Raw genomic sequence first — 15349 nt, forward strand, 5'->3', positions numbered from 1 at the left:
AGTGGTGGGGAGCAGGGGAGGAAAGGGCATCGTTTTTCTAAAAGCATTACACACTTAATTTGCAAAGTTACATCACACATCTGCACACAGGTCAACTCTCTGGGAGCTGATTTCAAGACCAGAGCCAGGTCCGTGTTCCTGAGTGCATTCTTCACAGAGAGGACAGCGTGGGCGAGGGTGTAGAGGGCTGTGCAGGTCCGATGCTTTCGCGTGTACAAGGTCAGATGGGGAGAGATGGATATTCGCAGGGCCCCTTCTCTGCCCCTGTCTCCATAGATGTCATCCTTCATCTTTCAAAGACCCTGTGTGCATTTGCAGCACCCCCATCTCACAGAGCTTCACGACATTGTGCATCCTTTTACCCCGTACATGCGCTGTGACACGGGCAAACCTGAACTTGAACTCAGGTCTCTAGACTCTTACCATGCCTGGAGACATGTGAATATGAAGTATAGAGCATATCACATGTGTATGGCATGTAGAAGCACATACACATCGAGGTATACTTTTTTTTTTATTATTGGATAGGTCTAGGGTCTTTATTTTATAAGAGTCACAAAAAACCATGGAACCCATGTGAGATTATAGCCAGGAGTGATAGAGGGTTGTCCGCAGAACAAGTTTAACAGGAAGTGGTAAAAATGAATAAAGGTTGAGCTCACTCTCCCATCCCATAAATTCCAGTTCAGTCAACTGATAGAATAATGGTCTTGATTCTTTTGTTGTTGACGTAAGGATTTTTGAATATTAACGTGAGGGTAGTTTCATGTGCAGAAGAGACCATTTCGTAGTATTTGGTTTCCAAAATTAATGTTAGATACATTATAGTTACAAAGTTAAAAGCCCAGTTCTTCCTTATGCTTTCAAATTCTGCTTATAAATGATATTACCCTATTTATTCTCCTAGTAATTTTTTTATTGTAGTTATGTGTGTGTATATATATATATATATATATATATCATAAAATTTACTATATTAATCATTTTTGGAAGTTTAACATGATAATTTATTTGTGAAAAAAGCTAGTTTTGAGGAGAAAAAATTCAATCCTTTCCCTGTACACATAAAGAAACTCAAAAATATTGAACGCTTCACGAATTTGTGTGTCATCCTTATGCAGGGACCATGCTAATCTTCTCTGTATCATTCCAATTTTAGTATTTGTGCTGCACTATTTTAAATCATTTTTAACGGTACAGGCCAATGACATCAAGTACATTCACGTGGTTGCACATATCTACTTTTCATAAACAACATAAGAAATCTTTTCTAAAAATTCTAGCAAAGGACAAATGGATCAAAGTCTTCTGGGAGAAAAGGCAGCCCCAGAGGTCACCTTGTTCACATCCCCGGGGAGCGGGAGAGCACTTGGAAGCATATGTGCTTATCTGTTAAGATGTATATTTCGGCCAGGTTTTATCAGCCGTGAGACTTCTTTGCTTGCTACCGGCGGAGATAGCATCTCAAAACCAGGCTACCTCTTCCTCCCTCTATTTTTCAAAGCCATGTTTCCCCAACCAGATTTACATTTTCAAAAACCCTTCAGATAATCACAGACCCCGGAAACTTCCACTCCTCTGAGGTTTAATTAGGAGAAACTGTCTTTCTAGTACTTCCAAGAGCCTTGCTCTAAATTTCTCAGCGGCAGGAGAAGGTTCACGGCAGATGAGTGGGAGCAAGCAGAACCTGTGAACAGCCGCCCCCTCCGTCCCCCTCTGTCCCTTGCAGCGAAGATCAAGCCATGTTGCAGGTCACTGAAATCACATTGTAAGTGTGCCCTGTATCATTAGGACCCAGATAATGGGGATGATCGGAACGCTGGATAACACATTAGCGATAGATAATAGAGTCTAAATAAACATAATCAGCTTTCCTCTATGTCTTCAGACCAAAGCTTATCTATAAATACCCTAATGACGCCCAACCAGCCAATTACTCGTTTCTTGGAAGAGCCCCTTATTAATGGCTTTGCAGTGAGGGAAAAACATTAATTATTGGACACAGTGGGATCTTCTACGTTCTGTCTGGTCCGGACAGCACCAATTAATGCAACAATTATTATCAACGACCATGGCAGCATACCGAGTGCAGCCACCCCAGGCTGGCTCGGTGGGGTGGGAAGAATGTGCACAGTGGGGGAACATCACCCATGCTCTTTTCATGGAGCCTGCTTCTTCATCACTGTGGAAGCTGCTGGAACAAAGCAGAGGGTGACCAGAGTGTGTTGGGTTTTCTTTTTAAGCCACAAGATAGTGTTCCTGAGGGTGCTAAGTGGGGGAGAATGGGAGGAGTCAGGCACTGGTCTGTTGTGTTGAGTTGCCAAGTGAAACCAGGCAGAAGATTGGAGAAGAGAGGCCATCTTCAGAGCATGGAGCATCTGGCTTGGCTCCTACCCACTCCTCCAGGCTCTTCTCTCCCACCCATGTTTCTCCCTCAGCTTCTCCAGTTCAGCTGTGCTCCATCCTGCCCCAGGACATTTGCACAAGCTAGTCCTCAGACCCCAAAGATCTTCCCCTGCCCTTTGCAAGCCTGACTCCTTTCTGAATGCAGTATAAAAGTTCTCTTTGCAGAAAGGTCTTTGTTGAGCCTGAACCCAAAATATACCTTTTCCTTAATATTAGTCACTTCTTGTTGCTATTTTTTTGCCCAGCATCAGTCACAAATCATGAGATATTTAACATATATATCTTATTATTTCATTTGTGTCTGTCTCCCTCACAAGAATGCAAGCTCCATGAGGGCAGGGACTCTGTCTTTTTTCTCCAGCATCTATCCAAATGTTTTGCATTTAGGAGGGGCTCAATAGATAGTTGGTGAGTGAATAAATAAATGCATGCCCTGTGTAGAAACAGATTATACCTGCAGGTACCACACAGACTAAACCAGCTATTCTCTTGCAAAAAATCCATAGGAAAAAAAACCCCAGCTATTCTCTTGCAAAAATTCCATAGGAAAAAAAATTCTACTCAGAGCAATAACATCTCCTGCAAACTCTATGTCAGCTTTACTTCTGCACTTTAAAGGTGATGGACATACTTGAAGGGCCATTGATGGGCCATCCTGTAAACTATTGGCTTCTATTATTACTCGCATCATGGCACTTTATTTGAGCTGGCTGAAAATGAATCAGCTCTGCCCAAGGTACAAAACTGTTGCAAGAATGCTTTTATTTTTCTCTTCTCAGTGACAAGGAGAGGATCTCTTCTGGGAGGCATTAATTACAGAGCACTTTGGAAAATTGGTCCAGCGAAGGATGGAAGAGCTCCCCAGAGCCTTGGTCAGGGCTCTGCGAAGTGGGCATGCCCTTGTGGCCCTTCTGGAAAAAGATCTCCAGGTTATTTGCACTAGAAGTTACCCTTTGGAGTGTTAAAGCAATTCATATGTGTTATTCAAAGTCAGAGCCAAGTTCAAGAAGCTTATTCAACCTCTCTGAACCTCAGCAATCCACAGCCACTAACCACAGCCAGCCCTGTGCACCCTTCACTGAGATGACCTTCTTCTGAGGTTTTCTAACCCAAGTGGAACCATGGAAGCTTAGAGGCAGTCCTGGGATGTCCTCAGCTTAGGACTGCTGTACAGATGTGGCCACGGCAAGCATTACCATCCTATTTCTTCTGAATAACCATCTCCAGGGAAACACTTAGAAATGACAAGGACACTCGAGGCATCTGTCAGGACTGTTTTTGCTTTCATCTCCCTGAGAAGGGCAATGATCTCAACTCACAACGATCTCACCTGCTCTGCACACCTCTAACACATTTGGTCTTGACCCGGCAATTGGGCTCAAGTGCGGACCGCCCAGCTCCTGGTCTGCCTGGGGGCAGACAGGTGGGGAGTTGCTGGAGGGCAGGGTGTATAACGTCTCCACTCCTCGCTCAGCGCATAACTCACTGATGCCAGGTTGGCCGTGTTCAGTAGAAGTTTATTTCAAAGCTACACTGTATCGACACTCTGGGCTCTTCATCTGCCCACTGAGCCCAGCCTGTGACCCATGGAGAGCGGGAACCAGAAACTATTCATCCTTCTGTCTCCGGCGTCTGGCAGCAGGGTCCTAACCCCAGAATGACTTTCAGTCTTCACAATGAGCGAATGAATGTGTAGGCCCTCGAATGAAGCTGCTGTAGGGGCATTTTGAAGGTGGCGGTCCCTGCTGCAGAATGCCCTTCCTCTCCCTTCCGCTGGAGAAGAAGCATTTGGGGTCACTGTGTGCTTCTGCATGCCCAGCAGGAAAATAAAAATGAAACATAGCGAGGTGTTTCCAAGCAAGTAGGCTGGCGGACCTGAGTTCAAATCCCAGTCCTGCCACCTCCTGGCAGACGGTATTGGACATGTTCCTGAATCTTCTGGTGCCTTAGTTTCCTTGTATGGAAGATACAAATAATGGTCACGGTCTCACCACACTGGTGGGGTGTTTGATTGGCTAACGTCAGTAGAGTGTTTAGCATGGTGTTTGGGACAAAATAAACCTCCAATAAGTATTAGCTGCTGTGATTACTACTGCTATCAGTGAAGAGCTTTAGAACACAGGAGTGAGGTCTCCAAGTATGGTCAGTTGACAGGTTTATACTGAATGCCCACCGGGAGTTAAGCATTGTCCTGGGCCCTGGGGATGCATTGGTGACAAAGGTTGGTTCTGTCCCAGAGAATCTGTTGCACATTAATCAAATACAGTTTCCTGCTGGCTGGAATCCTGTTTATTTTGGAGACCCTGACCCATGTCCTGCAGGAAGACACCTAACGCCGATGGAGATTTTGGGTGAACAAAAGGAACGACAGTGACCTTGGAGTGTGGACTGCTTCTGAAGGAGCCAGAGGTGGTGTGTGGGGTGTATTTTCCCCTTGACTGTAGTCCCTGGATCGTGCTGGACAATCATTAACCATCTTTAGATCAACCAGGGCCTGCAGCCATGTAGAAATGCCCATGTCAGAAGGCTCTAGATCATAAATCATGGGCTGTAATTCAGATGGTCTGCTGCTAGGACACTAAATCGGGATTCATGTTTGAAACTACTGTTTGTTTTCTCTGTTTGTCGCTTCTCGGTATGTTTGACACTATCAGACTGATTGTGACAAAAGTCTTCTGGTTACTACCCACTGCTCAGGAGAATGACTGTCTCTTTCTCTGGGATGCCTTGGAACCTTCCCGAGTGGAGCCGTGTGTGCTGCATAGTCACTATCTTCTCTGATGGTCTGTGCTCTCCTTTCCCCATCTGATCACCCTGCCTTCCTGCTTGTGTCTCATGACATTTTGTGCAAGTTCAGTATCATCCTCAGCACGGTACCTACCCGTGAACCTTGCATAATTGGGGTCCCTCACGTAATATGTGTACGTTACATAATTGCTCTAACCACCTACCTTATTTAATTGGAAACCAGGAATCTTTGAGCTATCTAATGACATCATCTGACTTTTGTTAATTTCTGCCTATTTGCTTAGTTGCCAATTTCTAAACTTGTCCTGAACCTTGATGAGGAAAGGAAATGCTGAGTGGGTGGCTACCAATAGAGTTTGTTCAAGTGATAAATGAAATATTAAATGAAAAGAAATGAAATCAGTAATAAAGGAAACCCACAAAAATATTAAGCCGTGGTACCAAAGACCATCTCTACGGAGTCCCAACAACGCTCTCCTTTACTATGAAGATGGAAAAGTCTCCTGGGCTCCAAATTGGCACTGGGTAGTGTGTAGGAGGAACCAGCAGGCAGAAGGTTCAGGGAGGCCCTGGTGTAGTGAGTGGCTAAGAAAAACAGGCCTTGAGACAGGCAGCTGGCTAGCCACACAATCTGGGGTGAGTCATCTAGGTTTCTGGGGCCTCCGTTTATTCATCTACAAAAAAGGAGCCAAAATTAGCCCCCTGTATCATAGGGTGGTGCTGGGCTTAAATGAGGTCATTCGTGTGACGCACTTAACACAGTGCCTGGCTCATCGAGAATGCTCAATAACGGAAGGATGAGTGCTTTTCTAATAATTGGAACCAGTTAAAGATGGCCTGAGCTTCCTTGGGAACGGATGAGGGAGTCCCTTGCTACTGGAAGTCCTTTAGAGAAGGCAACAGACTCTCAGAGTTTCTGGTGCGACAATCGGCCAGGGAGAATGTTAAAGTTCGATTCTGATTTAAATACGTTGTGGGTGAGGCCTGAGATTCTGCATTTCTAAGAAGCCCCGGGAAATGCTGATGTTGCCAATGACCACACTTGGGTGGCGGGGAGCTAGTTAGTTCCTTGGGGAGCTGCTGCAGAAGGTATGTGATAATCCAGATGGAGCAATGAGCTGGACCCTTGCTGTCCTAGGTGGTGGCCCCTGGGGCCACATGCCTCGAGCATTTGAAATGTGGCTTAGTCCAAATTCAGAGGTACTATGAGTGCAAAATACACAAAAACTTAGTATATAAGAAAAGAATGTAAAATATCTCAATAATTCTTATTACATGCTGAAGTGATCATATTTTGGATATATGAGCTTAAGTAATCTATTATGTTAATTTCACCTGTTTCTTTTTACTTGTTTTATATGGATATTGGAAAATCTAAAATGACATAGGGGGCTCACATTTTATTTCTATAGGGCAGCGCTGAGCTGTGTTATCCCTCAGGTCCCTTTGCAACGGGAGCCCCCAGGAGACTGGCTTCTCACTAGGGCTCTAAGCTGATGCCCTCCCCCCCCCCATGTCCTCGCGTGCGTCCCCTGGGGAACCTGTGTGGCCCATTTCTTCTCGGTGCTGGAGGCAGTGAGCAGGGAGAGACAGAGCTCCAGGGGTCTCCAGCCTCCTGTCTGCCTGGGTTGGGGCAGAGAGCGAGGAGGGAGCTTGTGTGTTCTCTCCCTCTCGTTGTCTCCAAACTAGCAGGACACAGAATGCTGTGCCGTTACAGGGATCATCGGTTTCTACTTTGAAAATGTGATTTCTTGGAACTGCTGCTCTGGAGGGAAGCAAACTTTATCTTCAGCCCCGACCTCCTCACTGAACGGATACATCACCACCCAAAGTAAAAATGGCTGCAGGAGTGGGGCGGCGACACGTTTCCTTTGGGAGCTCGGTGTTTAGGAACCCAGGCGGCAGAGGCCCTGGCAAAGCCCATGAGGCAGCGCCATCTCCTGGAAGGTCATCCAGTGGCTCTGGGAGGGTCTAGAGAGCGGTGGCCTGTCACTCTGCAAATGACAGGGCCATCAGAGCCTGGCGTTGACCTGTCACAGGCAGTTGCTGATTCAGACCCTATCACTGAAGCCTTCTAACATCATCTCTGATCTTGCCTACCCATGTCCAGCCTCCTCTCTTAAAAAAATGTATATTTTTTGTCATGCATGGTTTTTGCATGTTTCAGAGTGAAACTGGAATCTGAGAACAGCCTACTAAGGTCATCCCCAGCTTTTCCATGTTTCTTTGTCCATAATGACAAGGTTCTGACTTGGGCGTGAGTAACAGGCTGAAAACCTCATATGACTCGGAAAAGCTCTTTCATTGCATGAGACCCAGCAAAGCGAGCAGGTAGCGGCTTGAATCCACTCCCTACCCCTTTCTAGCTGGAGACCTCACACAAGTGATGCAAGGGATGCCTTGGTGTCCTGATCTGGAAGATAGTGATGATGACAACACCTGCCTCCCACCCCAGCCGAGCTGCTGGGACAATTACGGGCTCATTGTGGTAAAAGGCCGAGCGTAGTTCCCCGCGCCTGGTAAGGCTGAACACGTGGGACTGTTATTCTGAGCTAATGAGGGCTCCCTGAATGGCAGGCTCTTTTTTCAGCTGGAAGATTACTTAGAAAAACCCCCAAATTGCGCACCTGGTTGAGTAAGAGTCAGGTCCTGTGTGGCGATGATGTAACATGCCTATTTTGGGCAGATGTGGTCATTCAGGGAGTGACCCACTTTCCTGTACTTCATTGAAGTCATTGCAATGGGTTTCATCAACCAGCGGGCTTGGGAATGAGCCACGGGGTTAGAAAGAGGCTTTTCTGCCACTCCGGGCTGCTTTCAGCCCCGTGTAGCTCAAGTCAGGGCTGCGAGGGCACAAAGGGATGCTTCTATGGTGACATCCCTCCCTGTTCATAATGGTGGCAGCAGAGATGGGCAGAGGAGCAGAGCACGCGTGCCTCCTTGATTCTCCAGGGAATGTTTGCTTGCATCCCCAGAGGAAGTGGGAGGATTTTTGCTTTTTTGCTTGGTGTTTGGCCTAATAAAGGGAGGGTCGAGTTTCTAGGTATCCCTAGGACCTTTGGAACATTGAACAACAGCATCCAAGGGGAACACCGGACAGAGGGTGAGAAGGTTCCTTGTCTGTGAGTTTCTTTAAAAGTCTGAACATGAACCCTGAGAAGTCATTGTCATGGCATTTCTGTACACCAATCCAGCTGGAGCAGGGGGCTCTATCTGAAGGAGAGTATAGAGAGGCCAGCAAGCACAGAGAATCTGAGGGTTCAAACCCTCTTTGGAACGAGGCTGAGTGTGAGTAAAAATGGATAGACCATCAGAGAGGGAGAAAAACCATGAGAGAGTCTGAACTCTAGGAAACAAACTGAGGATTGCTGGGGGGGTGGGGTGGGCGGGGGGATGGGTTCCCTGGGGGATGGGCATTAAGGAGGGCACGTGATGTAATGAGCACTGGGTGTGATATGCAACTGATGAGTTATTGAACACGACATCGGAAACTAATGATGTAATGTAAGTTGGCTAATTGAATTTAAATAATTAAAAAAATGAATAGACAACGAACTAGTTAACGAACTGGCCCAGTGTAAGTTGAGCTGCCAGTGGTGGTGGCTGATGTATCAGTGAGTCAAATCAAATGAAGCCAATGCTAAGAGCAGAGATTTGGGCCAGATGTTCTTGGATTAAAATCTTGCTCCATTGTAATTAGCTGCGTGGTGAAGCTCAAATCACTTCACCTCTCTGAGCCCCGGTGTTCACGCCTGTGAGGTGGAAGAAGATGCTGACCTTGTGGGGTTGTCAGAATGACTAGACAAGAGGTGGCTCAAGGCCTCCTGAGCTGCCTGGTGCAGATCCAGACTCTGATGGTTCTCCCTGGCCCTTGCTTGCCCAGCTGCTTCTCATCTTCCAGGTTCAGCTTAACTGTCACCTCCCTGAGAAGCCTTGCCTGATCAACAGTGGAAAGCTGCATGCCTGTTCCTCCTATGTCCAATTACCTTCCATCACTGCTCCTGCTTTCTTTCCTTTCCAGCTTGTGACACAGTTATGATTTCCTTGTTTGTTTGTTCTTTTTTGTCTTTTTTGTGTGTGTTGACTGCTGGCTGTCTCTGACCACTAGACTGAGGTCACCGAAGACAGACGAGTGATCTCTATTGTTTTGGGACTTGGAGTACCTTCATCAGTGCCTGGCTTACATAGAGCAGGTGGCTGGAGGATTTGACGGAAGATCCCCGTCACCAGGCAAACTTCTGAGCCTTGTTAGTCTGTGGCTTTTCTCTATCTTGACACCATTTTAAAGGGTTGTGGTATGGTAAAGATAAACAGAGATCCAGGGTGGGTTTCAGTGAGTACAGGAGGTAAGTGACACAGAGTAGGACCCCATAGTGTTAGTCAAGCTCATGGGATGGCATGCGGAATGCTCAGTTCCCCACCCCCCCAGATTACAAATATTTTTATTCTTTTCCCCTCTGTTCTTCTTTCGACGGAGTTTGTACTCCTTGCTTGCAGATACCAGCCACATAGAATGCAAAGTTTGGGAAAAAAAGACGTAGCCCTGAAGAAATAGAAAAGGGAAAATAAGAGTTTTTAATATCTCAACTTACAAAACCAATGATTTCATTTATAATGTTGGTGGAAGTGGCCAATGGGTGAATTCACATGTTAACCCACAAACTGACCAAAGAAGTCAGTCTAGATGGGAAAGTTAGTATCTTAGGACTTACTGGTTTATTCTATCCAAAAAAGGGCACGACTCTTTTCCTCCTTAAGTTTAAATAAGGACATTTTTTTTTCATGAAATAATCTCCCATAAAAAGAATGGATGTTTCCTCATCAATAAAAACTATGGAACACTGTGGGTTTCTCTTTTCACCTGGAGTGGTAGGAAGCTCAAAATTAATTGCAACATTCAATAATAATATTTGCTCTCAGGTTGTTACTCCTACTTATTTCTGGTTTTGAAAAGAAGCAGGACTTGAGTAAATAAGTGCATTTTGGCAATGTGATTTGCTGACTAAAAGCCCAGGGCTAGGTTTTCTCAGATGGGCAAGTTACTCTGACACTCATTTTTGCTGTAACATTCACGGAGACATCTCTGTGACCCTGAGCTTTTGTCTCTCCCTTGCTCTGGTCTGCAATCTCCTCAGCTCTTCAAAGAGGAGGTTAGACTGAGGAGGGTCATTCTGGGCATTTGCAGATTGAAAAAAAATGTTTTCATTCTTTCAGTGTTCTGGGGAGCAGAGAAGCCTCCTGTTCTTTTTCTGCTGCGTTTCAGCGCAGTAAAGCAGGGATTCTTTTCAAACTTTTTTTTTTTTTAAACCACATTGTCTTTCGTCCAAAATAAAACTGATGGGGAATCCAAATCCATGAAACAGATCCTAACGGAGCTGCAGCAGTTGACGTGAGGGGCGGAGTTGTGGGCAAAGAATCCTCACCTTGACCTCCACTCCCTTCCACAGCGCCCCCCCCACACCCCCTGAGGCTTCCCTAGAGTCCTAGGGGGCCCGTCTCGAGCCACAGTATTACAGGATTGCTTGACATACCCAGAATAAAATTAGTCCCTAAATTTACCTGCCCTAAAAAAACCTGGGTTGTAAGCCCCTCAAGAGCCAGCAGTACCTGGTACCTACTGAAAACACAAGTGTGTCTGTGAAATGAACAGACAAGGAAAGCCGTTTGTTTTCACGTCAGAGGTCTGGCTTGGCTTTGCAAGCCCCGGAAGACCCCTTCCTCAATCCTTTATCATCTCTTAGGGCAATGGAGTCTCTGCTCCAGACCCACAGAGCGTGTTTTTTGGTTATCTCTGTATCAGAATGATCTGTGACATCCTAGGTGGAATGTCTGGCGATGTAAACATTTCAAAACTTTGCAATTGCAAATTTCATTTCTTTTAAACATTTGGGGCTGTTTAAACAGTAGCCTGAGTATTAAATTTGCACTTTATGGGAGTTGGGGAGAGGGGATGGGGCCGGGGGGGGGGAGGAGGGGAGGATTTCCCCACACCATAGGAAAGGATGGAAAACACTATTGAGTTTTTTTTCTGGGAAAACTGGGTTTTTTCCCCCCACTTCAACTGAAACATTGCTTTAAAGCATTGGCAGGCTTACAGAAGTGAAATGAAAAACAAATCCCACAAAAATCCTGGAGTACCATAAAAATAATGAATAAAGTAGTGCAAAATGCTTTGATTTCAGTAATATTTTTCAATAAAGCTGGTGCATTCCAAACAGAGTGTATTTATCTTGAAGAAGGCCCTTGTGCACTGTGGCTTTAGAGTTTATAACAAAGTTTTGGTGGCCTTGATTGTGATATGATAATAAGAAAGTATTCATGTAGTGAAAACAGCATAGACTTTGAAAGTGGGTCAACCAGGGTTCAAATCCCTCCTTCCCCTTTATATGTCCCTGGCCACTCTGAGTAAGTGACCATCCTGTTGGCGCTGAGTTTCCTCACCTGTAAAAATCTGAAGAGTAACGTCTACCTCCATGGGTTGCGAAGTTTGAGAGAATATGTGCGAAATCGGCAGGGAGGGAGTGTAGGCCCCGGGACTGAGTTGAGTCAAGAGGGTGAGTGTGTGTTTGTGTCCAGAGCTGCAAATTGTCTACTGTCTCCCCACACGAAGGCCAGTCCTCCAACCACACAGGGGGCTCTTGCTGTTCCCCTGTTTTCCCCTGGGTTCGCATGGCTTTTTATCAGATTATATATGGATACATATTTACTGGAAGAAGCTTGAAAACTAAAGATGGATGTTAAGAAGGAGAAGAAATTGCCCATGATCCCAATAAAACTCTGGTGTGTTTTTCTCCATATATATATATATTTTTTTTTTTTCTTTAGTCAATTTCTGTTTCTTGGCAAGAGAACAGTTTTATTCATTGACCATTTTCAAATGTATTAGACTAGTGCGGTGCCTACCATTTTTCTTTTATAATTTCTTAAAATACTCATTTCATTAGAACAAGAGGGATACAAGGGCATTGTTAAACATTTAGAACAAGTGAAAGCATAGGAAGAAATGAAGATATCACCCATGATCTCAATACAGAGAAAATCACTGCCGACATTTATATGTATATCCTTGTAGTCTCTCTCTTTCTCTCTCTCTCTATATATAACATATACATTTTCCTTCCAGTTTTGTTTAGATATAATTGATTTATAACATTGTATAAGTTTAAGGTATAGAGTATGATGTGACATTTATATATATTGTGAAGTGATCACCACAATAAGTTTAGTTAACATCATCAGCTCACACACAATTTTTTTCTTGTGATGAGATATATAAATTTAAATTTAAAAACTCAAATTGGGAACTTCTTGAATGACCACTATTGTAGACTACTTTCTTTTGCCGAATATTGCATTGAGAATACTTTCCTATATCATTAACTTTTCTTCTATGTCATAAATTTTAGTGGTTGATATTATTTCATTGTTCTATATCATTGTTTATTTTATTAATTCCCTATTATTAGATAGATTTCAGTATTTTATTATTATAGACAATTTTGTAGTAAACATCCTAATAGCTAAATTTATGCTATGATATATTCTTTAAATAAGAATATGATATATTCTTTAAAATACATTTCTGAAAGTGGAATTTCTAGTGGACTTGAATGCACATTTTTAAATCTTCTGCCAAGTTGCCCTCCATTAAGTTTATACCAGTGTATACTTCCTCTTGTAGTATATAAAAGTATCAGCTTTCTTGTACCCTTATGGTTATTATACTGGTAATACAATCAAAAAGAGGAAAATTTTGTGCTAATTTGTCAAAAATAATCATACTTATTATTACTTATACATTTTTATTAGTAATATATTTTTTCTATTTTAAATTATCTGCCATATCTTTTATATATTTTTCTTTTTCATACTGCTTTGTTGTGGTAAAACAAACAGGGAAAATAGATGAAGTATATTAATTAAGAGTATAGTTAGATTAGTTTTGACAATGGTACATGTCTGTGTTAACATTCAGATTAAGACATTAAACCTTTTTAACACTCCAGAATAGAATAGAACCTCCATTGATCTACTTGTCTATGCTTGTGGTAAAGCCACATTCAAAAAACATACCTAGAAATGAATCTAGCAAAGGGTATGCAAGAAAAACTACAACGCATCATTGAAAAAAATTAAAGAAGACCTAGTAAATGGAAGGATATACTATGTTCATGGATTGGAAAGCTTTATATTGTAAAGATGTTGCTTCTCCCAAAATTCACCTATAGATTAAATGTCATCCCAAACAAATTCTAGAAAGCCTTTATTTTCTGTGGAGTCTATGAGTTGATTCTAAAATTACATGGAAATTTAAGAGCCAACAAAAGCCAAGGCAATCTTGAAGAAGAAATAACAAAAGTGAAGGATTTGCACAACCAGATATCAAGACTTATTATAGAATAATAATAATTAAGACAAGGAGTATTAATGGGTAAAAGACTTGAACAGACACTTCAAAAAAGAGGATATTCAAATGGCCAATACATATAAAAAGATTTTAAACTTCATTAGTAATCAGGGAAATGCAAATTAAAACCACAATGTGATACCACTACAAATTTGCCAGAATGACTAAATCTAATGTGGAGCAACTGGAACCCTCACATACTGCTGAGAGGAATATAAATTAGTACAGTCACTTTAGAAAAAATGGTTTGGCCATATCCATTAAATGTAACCTACCTATGATGCAGCAATTCCACTTGTACATATATACCCAGCAGAAATGCATATGCATGTTCACCAAAAGACAAATAATGTTCATTAGTGAAATGTCCATCAGCAGTAGAATGGATAAATTGCAGTCCGTTCATACAGTGGAATCCTATATGGCAATGAAGATGAGAGAACCACAACTATATGCAAAAACATAATGTTCAACAAAATAAGCCAAACACAGAACACTACACATGGAATGATTCCATCTATATAAAGTTCTACAATAGGTTAAACTAACCTATGGTGTTAAAAGTCAGGATAGTGGTTACTCTGCAGTATAAGTGGTTGTTAGGGCACAAGAGTTCTGGGCTGATGGTCATGTTCTGGTTCTTGACTAGGTGCTGATTACATGGGTGTTTTCCTTTTGAAAATTCATTGAGCTGTATACTCATAATTTGTGTACTTTAAATTTTGTATATTATTTCTTACTTTTTCCCAAGAAGAAAATAAAAACCTCCATAGCTAATGCTACGTAATCTTTTTGTTTTGTATTGCTGGGGAGAATTCTGAGGCCAGACAGGTTTTCTTTTCTTGGGTAGGATTATAGAATTTCCCTTACCTAAGACTAAAACATTATTTCTGGAATATTTCTATATAGTGGCTATTTTAATTAATATTGTCTGACTTTCAGGGAGCACTGTGGATCTAAAGACATTATTCTTTTAAGTTTTATAAAAATTTTCTTCTATTGTTAGATTATTGTATCTTCCATCTTTTTGACCATCTCCATTGACGTTCCTTATAAATGATAATTGAATCTATTGAATCATTTTTTAAAAAATGATTTCCTTTTAAAATGCTCATCTCTTTATTCTGGGAAAAATTCTTGACTTTATTTTGTATTTCATTGACTTAAAATTTAAGAAGTATTCAAGCTGCTATTTGTTGCTTTCAATTCAGCAATTGTGCTTCTCATCATTTTATAGAATTTCCTGATCTCTGATATTCTTTTTAAATTATCAGCTGCTCTTGATATGGTGTTGAGAACACAACTAGATTATTCCTGAAATTTCTTCTGCTTCTTGCCATACCAGTTTCTTAGGACAGTATTTTCTCCAGTTCCCCAGAGTGGCTCTCCTTTTGCACATCAGGATCATTCTTCTTTCCAGCTTCTTCGCTCCATCTGCACATCCTTTAGAGATGCTCAGAAATGAGAGCTAAGATGGGTTCTGTTACTAGATACATTTTTACTAAGTACATACATATTGCTAGTCATTCCCCTAGGTCCTGAAGACCGAACAGTGAACTCTGTAGAAACCATCCCTGTTCTCACGACGTGGTCCCGACAAACCATAGGAAGCCAGCACACTTGGGACCTGGGCACTTCCTGTAAAGAAGGAATGTTTTCACACTGAAAATCTTCTTTTCATGGAGTGCAGGACTCATACATGCTCTAGGAGGAGCACGACGACACATTCCAGAATTGGCAACAGAGGGAACATCTGCACCGGCTTCTTCTCCATTAATGCAGCCCATT

At 42.6% G+C, this 15349-nt stretch overlaps 1 pseudogene; it reads right to left on the bottom strand.

Annotated features, from left to right (window-relative positions):
- Nucleotides 1–1076: 1076 nt before the first annotated feature.
- LOC113924032 lies at nt 1077–1173 on the bottom strand (annotated as a pseudogene).
- Between the last annotated feature and the right edge of the window lie 14176 nt (nt 1174–15349).

Source organism: Zalophus californianus, chromosome 15, assembly GCF_009762305.2.
Source record: "Zalophus californianus isolate mZalCal1 chromosome 15, mZalCal1.pri.v2, whole genome shotgun sequence".
Taxonomy (NCBI): domain Eukaryota; kingdom Metazoa; phylum Chordata; class Mammalia; order Carnivora; family Otariidae; genus Zalophus; species Zalophus californianus.